Raw genomic sequence first — 12,104 nt, 5'->3', positions numbered from 1 at the left:
GTCATCACCAACTCAACGGACAAGAGTTTGAGCAAGCTCCAGGAGATAGTGAAGGACAGAGGAGCCTGGTGTGCTGCAGTCCATGGGGTCACAAAGAGTGGAATACAACTTAGTGACTGAACAACAACAATAGAAAAATAAAATTTAGGCAAGTAAGTTTTTTTTTTTTTTTTTTATGGAAATCACAGTCACTTGAAAAGATGAGTACTACACCCTCCAAAATGACAGGAAAATAAAATAGATCTGTAGCATTTCACCCTTTTATCTATCTGTGTTTCCATTTAAGCTAATATTTCGACTTAACTAATGATTTGTTGTGATTTATTTTCTCATTTAAAACAAGCGTTCTCATGTGTACTGTGCATTGTGATCTTAAAACAAATTTCAGACCCTACACACCTGAGTGAGAAAGACAGCATTCCTGCAGCTCCCTGCTTGGGTACGTTTGAGGGCACTCCCCTATTCCGGTCTCAGGATTCATGCGCCCTGAGACCTGGATGCCAGGGGTTACATAATGTGTCTTCACCCCCTCCCTCTGTGTGGATTTTCTGGCTCCTTGTTGCCTCCACTCTTTTATTGGTTTCAGGCCCCTCATTGCTGAGTAGAAAAGTACCTGCTTTTTCTCTGGCTCCCTGACTGGGGCCTCTGGGGGTCTTAGAGGACTAGCCCAACCTTCTATTGGGTTTCTCTTCAGTGCCTTGTCCTGGACCTGGCAGAACTCATTTATGCCCTCCTTCCCGCTGAATCCTTGCACCCTGATGATGTTCTCCACATGCAGCTTTGACACGGTAGTTGCTTGACGCTATTGTCTAAAGCCAGGCTGGCCCCTACATCCCTCCATCTTATCAGCTCTCTGCTCTCTGCTGCAACTCCAAGCATAGCTGGTCCTGCCACACGGAGTCCCTGGGGCCACCACCCAGCAGTATTTTCACACAAGGCGTTGATTGGAGCACCTGACGACTGGGATTGGGACTTTTTACTCAGTAATTTGTGCAAGCATGTGAAATGACAGTGTAATTTGTAAATCTGATACTAAGACTGTTTTTTCTGTGTCCTGACCCAGCACCAAGGCCATGGAGTGGATAATTACTGCCTCACTGATTTCTAAGTGTCTTTGTCTATGTTTACCCCAAAATCTGACAATTGCTGAGAGGTCAGAGGATGACCTGGGCTTCCCAGGGAGCTCAGGGTAATGAACCTGCCTGCAACACAGGAGATACAGGAGACTCAGGTTTGATCCCTGGGTTGGGAAGATCCCCTGGAGGAGGAAATGGTAACCCATTCCTGTAGTCTTGCCTGGAGAATTCCTGGAACAGAGGAGCCTGGCAGACTCCAGTCCATGGGGTCGCAAAGAGTCAGACATGACTGGGCAACTGAATGTGCACAGCACAGTGTTACTCAGGTCAAGGCTGCACGCTGTTTCACAGACTCAGCCCATGCCTCTGGGATCATAACCCCAGACCTCGGTGACTGGTCTTCCATGTGCTCAGGTCTGCTCCTGTCTTATATCTCCTTCCAGGCCCTTTGTGTTCCCGGCATTGGATCTGCTCTTCCAGGCTCCTCAATTTCCTGTCTCTATAAATGTAGTCCTTGTAATTCTACAACACAGACCTAAATCATTCCACCTGGCATCGCTAGAGTCCAATCCCAGGCTGCAAAAAAGAACCACTCCTCCCCCTCAGGGAGCCCCAATTCACAGCAGAGTGATAAAGTCACTCTCTAGCCAGACCTTGGAGGTCCCCTTTGTCTTATGTCATGGCCTTTATGTCACCATTTTTGCATTTGCATGCATCAACTGCTAATTCACTGCTTCCACAACCCTCCAGAGCAAACCTCCATGAGCTTAAGAACTGCTATTTCCTCCTGAAAGACACAGTAGCAGGGCCTGCACAGAGGAAGAGGATGGTTCTGCGATCAAGTGTGATCTCAGCGAGGATTTAGACACCCTGGGCGTGGGAAGATATGGACACTGACTTGGCGATTATTAAGTAGTGACAAGGCAATGCATAGAAGAAAGACTGTGGACGATGCATGAGCCTGGTGCTTCAGCTACATGCTAAGACCTTGTGATCTTGCTCCGCCCATGGAAATGTAGACCCTTCCAATAGCACTCAGTTGAATTTTTCCGTCTTTCGCTACGGAAATGAACGATGGCTGTCTTCAATTCTTTATAACATAGATGTTATAATCTATATAGACATAGATATAACCTGGAACAGTCCGGCTTGCATAGCCCTTTTTAACACTACTACAACGAGCACACTGGTTCTGATATTACATCTTCATTTCACTAACAGGAGAAATTAGGAAATACACAATAAGGAAAACACAAAGAGTGACCCTGTAAGTTACTCTTATGGAGCAAAGTTTGGTGAATTGTTTGTTATCTTGAATGTTACAGTAAAACACCCTTTTGGCTGGAACATATTACTTCTCACAGTAAAATGATTAATGAGAGTCACCTACTTTTTTATTTTATGTACACAGTGGTAGACCCTAGACTCGAATGTGTTCCCCAAGCACATACCAAGACAAAGGACACATATATGTTCTGTGGTGTTCACAGAATGAACAGGCTCCAAAGCCTAATCTGGACACCAGCTGTGATCATGATTAAAAAAAGAAATGGATTTGCCTAAATTAGCATTTCCTGAATTTCAGTGATGTTTAAGTTCATATTTATTTTACAAACTGTGTTCTGCAGGTTAAATGGCCTGTGTATGTATGTGTATATATACATATATGTATGTGTGTATATACATATGTGTGTATGTGTGTGTGTATATATATATATATATCTGACTCTGTGCGACCTTATGGACTGTAGCCTACCAGGTTCCTCTGTCCATGGATTCTCCAGCCTAGGATAGGAGGCCCAGGATTCTCCATGCCCTCCTCCATGGGATCTTCCCAGCCCAGGGATTGAACATGTGACTCCTGCATTGCAGGTGGAATCTTTACCACTCAGTCACTAGGGAAGCCCCATCTATGTCTGCATATATATATATATATATATATATATATATATAGATATATATATATATATATATAAAGAGAGAGAGAGAGAGAAGGGAATGGCAACCCACTCCAGTATTCTTGCCTGGAGAATCTCATGGACAGAGGAGGAGCTGGAAGGCTACAGTCCACAGGGTAACAAAGAGTCAGACATGACTGAGCAAGTAGCACACACATACATACACACACACACATACATATAAAAACAATACATATATACACTTATGGAAGTGTAAAAGAATTGTTGCTCAGTTTTGTCCAACTCTTTGTTATCCTGTGGATTGTAGCCTACCAGCCTCTTCTGTCCATGGGATTCTCCAGGCAAGAATACTGGACTGGGTAGCCATTCCCTTCTCCAGGGGATCTTCCTGATTCAGGGATTGAACCTAGGTCTCCTGCATTGCAGGCAGGTTCTTTACCATCTCAGCCACCGGGGAAGGCCCATGTATATTTATATGTATATAGAAATTTATATTTATACATATATAAGAATTTATATCCTTCTCCAGATGTTAGAAAATTAGAAACTTGAATTAAAGCCTTAGTCTGACTTAAAATTGATTTATTGTTTCATGTGCTCAATATCTGTGTATCAATTGTCTATCACATAATAGAAATGATGATGACTCTGGAGACTGGTTATGTGGCTATTTCTTGGCAGCAACCAAGTTTTGGCTATTTTAGCTCCCCTCTCCTCGTTCATGCGCATCTCTCATGACATCACACTTGATACTTGTCAAAACTTTTCTTCATAACTTTCCCTCTTTGTTGTTGTTCAGTTGCTCGTTCATGTCTGACTCCTTGTGACCCCGTGGACTGCAGCACACCAGGCTTTGCTGTCCTTCACCAACTCCCAGAGCTTGCTCAAACTCATCTCCATGGAGTCAATGATACTATTCAACCATCTCATCTTCTGTCGTCCCCTTCTCCCGCCTTCAATCTTTCCCAGCGTCAGGGTCTTTTCCAATGAGTTGGCTCTTCGCATCAGGTAGCCAAAGTATTGGAGTTTCAGCTTCAGCGTCAGTCCTTCCAAAGAATTTTCAGGACTGATTTCCTTTAGGATGGACTGGTTGGATCTCCTTCCAGTTCAAGGGACTCTCAAGAGTCTTCTCCAAAACCACAGTTCAAAGGGTCAATTCTTTGGTGCTCATCCTTCCTTACAGTCCAACTCTCACATCCATACGTGACTACTATAAAACCATAGCCTTGACTAGACGGACCTTTGTCAGCAAAGTGATGTCTCTGTCGTTTAATGTGCTGTTTGTCATGATTTTGTTGCCATAGTTACTAGATAACTAGATACTTTTCAAACTAGATACTTTTAATTAAAAACTATGACTATTCTCCCCACTCCCAAACACATACATGCAAATGTAAGCAAGGAGTAGGACCCTATGAGGACTTCCTGGTATGGACCCCTCCCCCATGTCTTCAGCTTTAGCTTGTTTCCCCTCATGTCCTCTGCTTTAGCTCCTATCATAACCAGATAATAGAATATGATGCACTTTTCCTGAGTTGTTTTACAGTTGTGGAAACCCCAACTGAATGGAAGAAATGAAGCACTTGATGACCAGGAGCATGTAGAACTCAGACATACTGTTGCCTGGCAACTGATAAGGTTAGCCTGGTTACCTCACCACCAACAACCAGAGAATTGTGCACAAGCTGATTATATATGCTCTGACCCCCTCCCTCACCTGGACTTTAAAAATGGTCTTCTGAAACCCATCAGGGAGTTCCGGCTTTCTGCACACAAGCTGCCTGGACTGCTGGTAGGCACCTGCAATAAACTGCACTTTCCTTCATCACAAGCTGGTGTCAGGAGACTGGCTTCACTTTGCATAGGTAAGTACCCAAGTTTGGTTCAGTAACAATGCACATGCCCCCACTCACAAACATACACGTTCAAGAACACATGGGCAGTAACACACACACACATACACACACACACACACACACACACACCCTGTGCATTCTCCCTGTGAAAACCCAATGGGACACCTATAGATGAAATCTGAAATCAGATCACAGACTGGTCATAGACGCAGTGGCTCATTTGGGGGTTTAGAACAAGGTTCCCATGCCTGGCCTGTCACACCTAGACAAGAGTCCACCTGCCCCTGGGGCTTCACTTCCTACCTTTCCCATTTTTGAAGCCTCCTTCCATCCTGCACTGTGCCCTGTATGCCTCATGTGGTTTCTCTGCCTGAATCACCAGCTTTACAACGTCTGTATTAGTTGAGGTTCAAGTTTCAAGTTGGCATCGGTGATGGGGAAGCTCCCTCTCTCATCATTTTGAATCGACATGACCCTAAAAAGTGAAAATGGAAAATAATAGAGAAATGTATATAGTGTAAGTAACTGAAAGAAAAAAATAACAATTAACAGTCTGAATGAACAGAGAATGGAATAAACAGATGAAAAAGAAAGTTGAATGTCTCAAGCTAGATTCAAACCAATAGATCTTTTTTTAAAAAGTAAAGTTGTACTCTGCTCACCAAGTGAAACTATGTTTCACAAATGATCGTATTTAATCAATAATTAATTGGAGCCAATAGTAATAAACTATAGCTATTTACAAGTGAGCACTCACGGACATGGGTTGAAGAAATGCGTGTAAACATGGATTGGAATGATTCCTTATTGGAATAATGGCATTTTACTTTCTCCAGAATGCTGGCTGATAGTGTCAGTATTGTGCAATTTAAAATGATAAAGGGATTCTGTCGGTTTTTTAATGATGCTTAAAATGATGCAGAAAACAACGTGGGAGCAGTGGCAAGAAATTAACATGTTGGACATGGAGCGTCCTGGCAGCCCCACTTGGTTAGTAATGTTGACCTGCTGCCTCTATGCACACGGATGACTTGGGTGGCTCAGGGCCACCAAGCCATGTGGTTTGAGAAGTTTCCCACTGGAGGAGATGGATTTGAACTGGTCCAGCCACAGTCTCCCACCCAGTCCCCCTTGTGACCAGAGGCATGTGTTTGTGAGAAAGCTCGCTGTTTTCAGGGGTGAGATGGATGATGAAGAAACAGAGTCAAAAAGGAAAATGGCCAGCAGAGCCATGAGTCCCCAGCCTCTGGCCTGTCCACAACCTCTTCTGACCAGCTAAGCAAACAGACTCTCGCCTGTAGCTTGAGAAAGAGGACTCGCCAGGGACCTCTGGCACCATGACAGCCTTGGCCAGAAAGGCCTGATATTGCTACACAGTTCAGTTCAGTCGCTCAGTAGTGTCCAACTCTTCGAAACCCCATGGATTGCAGCATGCCAGGCTTCCCTGTCCATCACCAGCTCCCAGAGATTGCTCAACTCATGTCCATTGAATTGGTGATGCCATCCAACCATCTCATCCTCTGTCGTCTCCTTCTCCTCCTGCCTTCAATCTTTCCCAGCATCAGGGTCTTTTCTAATGAGTCGGCTCTTTGCATCGGATGGCCAGAGTAATGGAGTTTCAGCTTCAGCATCAGTCCTTCCAATGAACACCCAGGATTAATCTCCTTTAGGAAGGACTGGTTGGATCTCCTTGCTGTCCAAGGCACTCTCAAGAGTCCTCTCCAACACCACAGTTCAAAAGCATCAATTCTTCAGTCCTCAGCTACACAGAGACAACCTTAAACCAAGATACAACCTTAAGTAAGAATCACAGCAGCAGTGAGCAAGAAACCCCAGTCTTCCTCTGAAGCAGCATCCAGAATATTGCCCGTATTAAAATGTATCCTAAACATTCTTCTTGGAAGCTTAACCTACTCTTATAGTTTCCTAATTATTCTACAAAAACAGCACAAGATCAAAATCTTTGATTTAAATAAACCCTATCCCAAAATACGGAGAAGGCAATGGCACCCCACTCCAGTACTCTTGCCTGGAAAATCCCATGGACGGAGGAGCCTGGTGGGCTGCAGTCCATGGGGTCGCTAAGAGTCGGACACGACTGAGCGACTTCACTTTCACTTTTCACTTTCATGCATTGGAGAAGGAAATGGCAACCCACTCCAGTGTTCTTGCCTGGAGAATCCCAGGGACAGAGGAGCCTGGTGGGCTGGCATCTATGGGGTCACAGAGTTGGACACGATTGAAGCGACTTAGCAGCAGCAGCAGCATCCCAAAATAAAATAAGGTTATGTCCTTCTCTTAAAGGGATTTGATTTAAAAAAAAAATGACTCGATAAAAAACTTCCAACCAAGTTGAATTTAGAATCTGCATAAAGTGTAATTCTCTTAATTCTCTAAGTTAAGCAAAAAAATATTTTTTTAAAGCTTGATATTTCCTGAACATTTCTGAAAAATTGAAAATTTCAGGGATGGGGAGTGGATGACTACAAATGTCACAGGGACTTAAAAGTGTCAATAATATTTTATATAAAACTAAAGGAAGAAATCTTTCCTCTCCTTCTTTACACTGGAATGTCTTCAAAATAGTGAAGTATCTTATGAATATGCATTCCTAAGTAAAAGTAATGGAAAATTGCCAAACAAGGAATGGCCTGCCAAGGACAAGATTTAGAAACAACAAACTAGAAAATGTAATCAGTATCGTATGTAGGAAAATAAGACAACAGCTCCCAAATGAACAATATTCTCCCATGCCTTACAGGATTTTCAAATGTAAGGCCCTGCATCAACAGCATGTCTTAATGTAATTTGACTCAATCTAAAACAGCTTCATCATCAAAAACAGCAATAATTTTGAAAAGTTGTGTTGATAAACCTATCTGCAGTTTCACAAGGTTTTAGAAAGCTGTGTACACATGTCATCTAGTTAATTCTCGATAGAAACATTTAGATGGCTCATTTGGCTAAATATACTCACAGGAGTTTCATTTAGCTCCATTAATTGAAATTTTAGTCACCACATGATGGTGTCTCAGCCTCTCTGACCACGCCCATGAGCAGAATTCTCACTGGTGCCTGACAACCCAACTCAGGAAAGATGAGTTTAAAAAGCTGAGCCCAACACACACTACTGTGTTGTTTTCACACTAGTCTCTTGCAGGAGTTGACAAAATGTCTTGTTTTTGCCTGGTCCACAAGCTGAGAATGGGTCTTACATTTTTAATTTTTTTAAAAAATAATAAAAGAAAAATACTATTTGGTGGCACATGGAAATGATCTGAAATTCAAATTTCAGAGGGTATAAATAAAGTTTTATTGAAACACAGCCATGCCCACTCACTCATGGTTTATTGGCCATTGCAACTTTGCTGAACTACATACACAGTTGAAGAGCTGCAACAGAGACCATATTGCTCACACAGCTGAACATATTAATTGGCTTTTTACCAGCAAACATTTGCTGACCCTTACTCTGGTGGCTGAGACAAATGAGTGGAAGATGGGCCAGTCCTGCTTCTTGAGGGATGCCTGGTGCCCAGCGAAAGGCCAGGGCTTCCTTGGGTGGAGGGACTGCCCTTGGGGACATCAGTAGGGAGGTCCACCTAAGCGGGGCAGAAGACCAAGTAGTCTATTAACCTGTCGTGTGTTCATATTTCCAAGATACTACAGCACGTGCCCTCCTACGGGGCAAGGAAGGGGCTACTTTCTTTGTGTTCTGGACATTTGACAGTTTTCAATAACAACATCAAACTTAGGGCTTCTCTGATAGCTCAGTTGGTAAAGAATCTACCTGCAATGCAAGAGACCCTGGTTCGATTCCTGGGTTGGGAAGATCCTCTGGAGAAGGGAAAGGCTACCCATGCCCGTATTCTGGCCTAGAGAATTCCATGGACTGTATAGTCCATGTGGTCACAAAGAGTCGGACATGACTGAGCAGCTTTCATTTTCACTTTATAAATCACAGCATGAGAATGTCTTGAGTTCTGGAGTGCAAAGAAGGTTTCACGTATGCATCATCTTAAGACATAGAGTGTTCCCCTGACACAGATCTGGGTGATGGGGCTGGCATTGCAGAGTACCCAGTTAGAATCAGAAAAATCCCAAGAAACGAGTTATGAAAAAATAAGACACACTTCCTTCATATAAGAGCAAATGGGTAAAATTGGGAGGTGAAAGCACAGGTCATATATATGAAATAAATACTAAAAATCACAAAACCATTTTCTTAGAGGTTCATTCAGAAGGTGAGGAGACTGCACACTGAACACATGTGCTGCAGGGCTGTGGCTCCCCAGGGCGGAGGGAACCCACCTGTACTCCAGTGAAGGCTGTGGCTCCCCAGGGCGGGGGGACCCCACCTGTACTCCGGTGAAGGCTGTGGCTCCCCAGGGCGGGGGGAACCCACCTGTACTCCGGTGAAGGCTGTGGCTCCCCAGGGCGGGGGGAACCCACCTGTACTCCGGTGAAGGCTGTGGCTCCCCAGGGCGGGGGGACCCCACCTGTACTCCGGTGAAGGCTGTGGCTCCCCAGGGCGGGGGGAACCCACCTGTACTCCGGTGAAGGCTGTGGCTCCCCAGGGCGGGGGGAACCCACCTGTACTCCGGTGAAGGCTGTGGCTCCCCAGGGCGGGGGGACCCCACCTGTACTCCGGTGAAGGCTGTGGCTCCCCAGGGCGGGGGGAACCCACCTGTACTCCGGTGAAGGCTGTGGCTCCCCAGGGCGGGGGGACCTCACCTGTACTCCGGTGAAGGCTGTGGCTCCCCAGGGCGGGGGGACCCCACCTGTACTCTGGTGAAGGCTGTGGCTCCCCAGGGCGGGGGGACCTCACCTGTACTCCGGTGAAGGCTGCCTGGGCTCCACACCACACATGGTGCCCTTGGAGCTGACCTGTTTCTCCATCAGAATGTGCACTTTGCTCTCCTAGGAGACCTGGCATGGGGACAAGATGCTGATGAGCCTGCCCACTTTCCAGGCTCTGAAGTGTGTTACTTCTGAGCAGCAGCATCATTTTCCAGGCTACCAGGGATGCCCAGCATTCTCAAGATCCCTCTTCCCAACACCTGTATCCACAAACATAAAAACTGAAAGCCAACAAGATTTTGGCAAAAGAAGAAGAGAAAAAAAAGGGGGGGAGGAGAATCAGACAGGTTTTGCTCTGAAGTAATTTTCGCTGTGGCACGTTCCTCTTGACGTTGAACCAACTTGAGAAGACAGCTCATTTCTGCTTTAGGGTGTGGAAAGAAAGGCTATCTCCCAGAGGAAATGCAAGAAAACCATCCCCTGAGCAGATGCACTCATTCTAGTGGGGGTACAATGGCCCAAGAGACTCGTGGTGGACGGGAGGCTGATCCCTGCAGGGGAAAGAGGGAAAGAGTGTTTGTGGGAGTTCCTGGGACATCACATTCCTGGGCCAGAGAAAGGAGCCAGGTGTGGACCAGGTGGGAGAGGAAAGCACGTCTCGGCAACGTCTCCACCCTCCTCCCCTAGGTTTCAGCAAAGTAAACTCGCACCAACTGCAGCCTCCTTCTACCCAGAACGCCCACCAATCTGAAGGGAGCTGGTATTGGACTGTCAGGGACAGCTGACTGTCCCTGTCACTCTGCCAAACTGAAAGAGAATCAGAGTTAGATTTTTTTTCATTTATATCCCTTGCTTGATTTGAAACATGTGTGGACAAGGAATGTGGCCGACTTGGTTGCAACAGGAACGCACGCCAACAGATGACAGTTTTTATGGCCCGGACGCTTCCTCCTACCACAGCGATTAGTATCCGGTGGGGACCAGGCAGCGTCTGCTTGTCACTTTCAATATCGTGTTGTTACTTAACGTTACAAAGTCCAAGCTTAGCATGAAGTCACCATCCCGTGTTGTCAGTTGCAGAGGCTTAAGACCTGTGACACTGCTCCGTGGGGAGCGTCAGAGTTATTATTCGGCATTTTCCTCCTAACGGGAGGCTATGTTTGGGGATTTGTCATGGAGAGGAGCTCTGGGCTTATTTGTTTCCTGTTCTCACTCGAACACGCCCTCCCTGGTGGGAGCTGCAGCTGGTTGCCCTGGACTCCTTCTCCTTCATGCCAACAGACAAACAGCCTCCCGGGGAGCATCACGGGGCTCAGGCCTGCACATTTCATGCTGTGTGGCTGTCTCCGCAAAGCCGCCCACACAAAAAAATGCCTGCCTTTCTATGGGCCGTGAGCCTGAGATTCAGGTCCAACCCGGGGAAGGTTCGAAGCAGTTGGGAGAGGCAGAGAGTCTGAGCCTGCAGTTAGCTCTTCTTTGCTGAGGAGTTGTCCTTAGATCCAGAAAACCGTTCATATTCCTACTGCTCACTCCTCACAAGAGTAGAAACACCAGCATTCACCTCTGTATCTGGATACTGTTTCGGCGAGAAGGGAGGCTTTATGTGGAGTGGGAGGAAGCTGGGGTGAAGCAAACTGGCTACAAAGCATTTGAAACCTCACCAGCCTGGATGGGAATGCTTTCTCCTTAGCACCTCCACCTGAAGATTTCTCAGATTTTTTTTTTAATAATGCACACAAGTGAACACCAAACTCTCCAACCCTGGTCCCCCACCAACAATATGGACTTCCCTGGTGGCTCAGTGGTAAAGAATCCACCTGCCAGTGCAGGAGACATGGGTTCGATCCCTGGGTTGGGAAGATCCCCTGGAGAAGGAAATGGCAACCCACTGAAGTATTCTTGCCCCAGGAATCCCGTGGACAGAAGAGCTTGGCATGCTACAGTCTATGGAGTCACAAATAGTTGGACGGGGCTTAGCAACTGCGCTTGAAGACATGCACCCCGCAGGGTATCTTGTCCAAGTCTTTCTAATATATCAAGGCAGAGCAGTTCAATGATTAGAACTAATTAACATCTGTGGTTTTATTAGTGTCATAGTAATTTCCTCAGCTCACTGAACAACCAGAAACTGCCAAAGCACAGGAAACACTGAAATCACGGAAACGGAGCCTTCTAACCTCTCAGAGGAGCCAGAGAATGAGGAGCGAGGCTCAGAGGTGCTCAGTCTCGGCCTGGTAGCCCTGGGCAGCAAAGAAAGCAAGATTTAGTCCAGAATCGTAGATGTGGCATCTCATCACGTTTCCAATCTTCAAGTTCTTAAAATCGTACCCTTTTCTATTTTCTATTACACCTAAGCTTAATTATCAAGATGGGTAAACTCTTTTGTAATAATACAGACCTAAGTCTGGTATAAAACAAAGGTAAATATATGTGAATTTACGTGCAAGGAAATA

The 12,104-nt window shown here is 45.7% G+C and overlaps 1 long non-coding RNA gene across 1 annotated transcript; it reads right to left on the bottom strand.

Moving 5' to 3' along the window:
• Positions 1-5,153: 5,153 nt before the first annotated feature.
• Positions 5,154-9,990, bottom strand: LOC139178070 (uncharacterized). The gene is made up of 2 exons (XR_011562500.1): positions 9,680-9,990; positions 5,154-6,628 (listed from the first exon to the last, which is right to left on the bottom strand). It is a non-coding gene; the product is annotated as an uncharacterized lncRNA (long non-coding RNA).
• Positions 9,991-12,104: the final 2,114 nt, after the last annotated feature.

Source organism: Bos indicus, chromosome 20 (genome assembly GCF_029378745.1).
Source record: "Bos indicus isolate NIAB-ARS_2022 breed Sahiwal x Tharparkar chromosome 20, NIAB-ARS_B.indTharparkar_mat_pri_1.0, whole genome shotgun sequence".
NCBI classification, from domain to species: Eukaryota; Metazoa; Chordata; class Mammalia; order Artiodactyla; family Bovidae; genus Bos; species Bos indicus.
This window is presented reverse-complemented; position numbering and strand designations above follow the sequence as displayed.